The sequence below is a fragment of the Hylobates moloch genome, unplaced genomic scaffold (assembly GCF_009828535.3).
Source record: "Hylobates moloch isolate HMO894 unplaced genomic scaffold, HMol_V3 SCAFFOLD_6, whole genome shotgun sequence".
NCBI lineage: Eukaryota > Metazoa > Chordata > Mammalia > Primates > Hylobatidae > Hylobates > Hylobates moloch.
In genome coordinates this window covers 93,050,542-93,055,058 of record NW_026652281.1, presented here as the reverse complement: position 1 = coordinate 93,055,058, position 4,517 = coordinate 93,050,542, and positions in this window count along the sequence as shown.

Sequence of the window (4,517 nt, the reverse complement as noted above, 5' to 3'; positions counted from 1 at the left end):
GTTACTTCATCGTGTTAAAGATCTAAGTTTTTGGCTGGGCGCAGCGGCTCACGCCTGTAATCCCACTTTGGGAGGCCGAGGCGGGCGGATCATGAGGTCAGGAGTTCAAGACCAGCCTGGCTAACATGGTGAAACCCTGTCTCTACTAAAAATACAGAAATTAGCCAGGTGTGGTGGCAGGCACCTGTAATCCCAGCTACTTGGGAGGCTGAGGCAGGAGAATTGCTTGAACCCAGGAGGCGGAGGTTGCAGTGAGCCGAGATGGTACCATTGCACTCCAGCCTGGGCAAGAGAGCAAGACTCTGTCTCAAGGAAACAAACAAAAAAACAAACAAAAAACAAACAAAAAACAGGCTGAAGATGAAAAATCATATATTATATTATATCAGTCAGTATAGAAAAGCATTTGACTAAATTAAACATTCATTAATAGTAAAAGCTCTCAAAAAATAAGAGAGGAGTACTTCCACAATTTGATAAAGAGCATCTACAAAAAACCTACAGCTAACGTTGGTCCTTAACGATGAAAAATTGAATGCTCTCCCCGAAGATCAGCAACAGGGCAAGGATGTCAGCTCATACTACAACATAGTGCTGAACATTTTAGCCAATGCGATAAACCACTAACAAATAGGTAGAAAAAGAGGAAAAAAACCTTTTCTACATGCAGATCACATGATTATCTATGTAGAAAATCTCAAAGAATCTACCAAAAAAAAAAAAAAGAAAAAAACCTCCTAGAACTAATGTGTTCAGCAAGGTTGCAAAATATAATTATACAAAAATTATTTCCATATACTAGCAATGAACTCATTCATAGGCAGCAAAATTAAAATGCAATACCATTTAAAATCACCAAAAATAAGTAAATAAAATAATTAGGTGGAAAGCTAACAAAATGTGTATAGAACCTGTATGCTGAAAACTCCACAATGCTGATGAAAGACATTAAAAATAAATAAATAAATAAATGGAGAGACATACTGTGTTCTTGAATTGGAAGACTCAGCATAGTAAAAATGTCAATGCTCCCCAATTGATATACAGGTTTAATGTAATTTCTATCAGAATCCCAGCAAGATATTCTGTAAATATAGATAACATTATTCTAAAATTTACATAGAAAGATAGAGAATATTACTAGGACAGCTGAAACAATTTTGAAAAAGAGTAAGTTGGGGCTGGGTGCAGTGGCTCAGGCCTGTAATCCCAACACTTGGGAGGCCAAGCTGGTAGGATCACTTAAGGCCAGGAGATTGAGACCAGTCTGGTCAACATAGCAAGAACTCCATCTCTACACAACAATTTAAAAAATTAGCTGGGCATGGTGGTCTCAGCTACTCAGGAGGTTGAGGGTGGCAGATTCCTTGAGCCCAGGCGCTCAAGGCTGCAGTGAGCTATGATCACGCCACTGCACACCAGCTTGGGGGACAGAGTGAAACCTTGTGGCAAACAAACAAACAAACCAATAACTTGGGAGGAATTAATAACAATCTACCTCAGAGGTCCCCAACCCCTGGGCCACAGACCTGTACGGGTTGTGGTCTGTTAGGAACCTGGCTGCACAGCAGGAGGTGAGCAGCTATGAATGAAGCTTCATCTGTATTTACAGCTGCTCCCCATTGCTCACATTACCACCTGAGCTCCGCCTCCTGTCAGACCAGCAGCGGCATTAGATTCTCATAGGAACAAAACCCTATTGTGAACTATGCATGCGAGGGATCTAGGCTGTATGCTCTTTATGAGAATCTAATGCCTGGTGATCTGTCACTGTCTCCCATCACCCCCAGATGGGACTGTCTAGTTGTAGGAAAACAAGCTCAGGGCTCCCACTGATTCTACATTATGGTGAGTTGTGTAATTATTTCATTATATATTACAATGTAATCATAATAGAAATAAAGTGCACAATAAAGGTATTGTGCTTGAATCATCCTGAAAACAACTCCACAACATCCATGGAAAAATTGTCTTCCATGAAACTGTCTGTGGTGCCAAAAAGTTGGGGACCACTGGTCTACCTGATTTTGAGACTTTTTTTTTTTGAGACAGAGTTTTGCTTTTTGCCCAGGCTGGAGTGCAATGGAGCAATCCTGGCTCACTGCAACCTCTGCCTCCCAGGTTCAAGCGATTCTCCTGCCTCAGCCTCCCAAGTAACTGGGATTACAGGCACATGCCACCACACCCAGCTAATTTTGTATTTTTAGTAGAGATGGGGTTTCACCGTGTTGGCCAGGCTGGTCTTGAACTCCTGACCTCCAGTAATCCACCTACCTCGGCCTCCCAAAGTACTGGGATTATAGGCATGAGCCACTGCTCCCGGCCTTAAGACTTACTATATAGGTATAGTAATCAAGACTGTTATTAACAGAGAGATAGACATGCAGATCAGTGAAACAGAACAGAGAATCCAGAAATATGTCCAACTGATTTTTTACAAAGTTGCAAAAGCAATTCAGTGAGAGTCTTAACACCAAAAAAAGAAAAAAAAAGAAATCAAACCTAAACCAAAAAAAAGACATTAAAACCTCTATCAAATCTCACACCTCCTATAAAATTCAACTCAAAATGGATCACAGACTTAAATGTAAAATAAAATAATGGAACTTTCAGAATAAAACACAGGAGAAAATTCAAAGAGTGTTTAGATTGGGCAACAAAAGTGTGATCCATAAAAGGAAAAATGGATAATTCAGACTTTATCGAAATTTAAAACTTGTTTTGTGAAAGACTCTGTTAAGTGGATGAAAAGACAAGCTACAGACTGGGAGAAAATATTTGCAAACCACATATTCAACAAAGGACTAGTAGGTAGAATATACAACTCTCAATTCAACAGTAAAAAAGCAAATCATCACATGGGGTGCAGTGGCTCATGCCTGTAATCCCAGCACCTTGGGAGGATGAGGCAGGTGGATTGCTTGAGCTCAGGAGTTTGTGACTAGCCTGGGCAGCATGGTGAAACCCTGTCTTTACAAAAAAAATCCAAAAAATTAACTAGGCATGGTGGTGCACGCCTGTAGACCCAGCTACTGAGGAGGCTGAGCAGGGAGGATCACTTAAGCCCCGAGGCAGAGGTTGCAGTGAGCTGAGATCACACCACTGCACTCCAGCCTCAGTAACAAAAAAAGATGGCTTTTTATTGTGAAAATTCATTTGTGTTGTTGTTGTTGGCCAAAGCTCCCCTAGAGGTTTTTGGTATTGAAAAACAGTTTGCTGTGATGAATCAAGTGCTGGGAGCTTTATGGGCTGTGGTTTGAAGCAAAGCAGGTGAGGTCAAGTTTGAAAGATGCATAGGGAGGTCAGGAGGTCGAGGCCCAGGCTAGCGTGGCCATGGGCCTGGGGCTGGTTAGCTCAGGCTGATCACAGACACCACAATGACCATCAGGGAAATTTTCAGACATCCAGAGGCAGCCTCCTTTTAAGCTCCCTGGGCAAGGTTCTCCAGACACCTGAGGCCCAGGTGGCTCTGGGGCAGGGGCATGCATTCCATGGGTAGGTGTTGGGATCCTTGGTCCCTCACTGCTTTAGGCCTATTCCTCTGAGACACCTGGACAGTAGCTGGATGTGGAGGTATTTTCATTTCTCAGGATTTTGGCTGTTCAGGTGGCCTATTATTTTGTTTTGTATATGTGGTCTAAAGCAGTGGTTCTCACACATTAGTGTGCATCAGAATCACCTAGCCTGTTAAAACACACTTTTCTGCTGGAAACTCCCAGAAATTCTGATTTCATAGGTCTGAGTAGGGCAGGGAATTTGCATTTCTAACAAGTTTCAAGGTGATGGGAAGCTTCTGGTCCAGGGACTACACTTTGAGAAGCCCTGGTGTAAAAAGGTACAGACGTGAAAACCAGAGGGGGGACAGCTCCTCCCCAGAGGAGGCACTGGGCAACTTCTCTTGTCCCTGCCTGGCACAGCTGAGGCCTGTAATTGGGGATTCCGACAGATCAGTGACTCAACCGCTGCACAGGCCCGAAGGGCAGAGGTGAGGGGGTGGAGGCTGGGTGGGGGGAGCAATGAAGGGGAATGAAGTTTGGGCTTGAGGGCAAAGTCTCAGGGGGACCTAGAATGGGAGAACTGGATGTTTTGAGGGTGGAGAGGAGACCAGGGAAGACAGAGGCGCTGGTGCGGCTACTTGAGGAGGGGTAGCAGAGGAGGTCACTGTGGGACTGGGAGAGCTGGGCTGTGAGGGCCCAGAGAGTCATGATGGGGTTAGGGGAGCAATGGGTGTGTATGTGATTCCTGAAGAAGTGAAGGGGTTGAGATGTGGGGGTCTGGGAGCTGATGTGGAGTTCAGCTTTCAGGGGCTGAGAGGCCATGTGGGCTTTGGGGCCCAGGGAGGGGCGGTGGGAATGAGCTGGGGGTACCGGGGGCGACCTGAAGCGGGTGCGGGGGTGCCAGGGCGCCAGGGCAGAATCACATGTCCCGCGACTCGGAGGAATACGGCGGGGGCCGGCCGCCAGGGCGGGGCAGGGGGCGGGGCGCAGCGGCGAGACCAGGCGGAGGAGGGAGCGGAG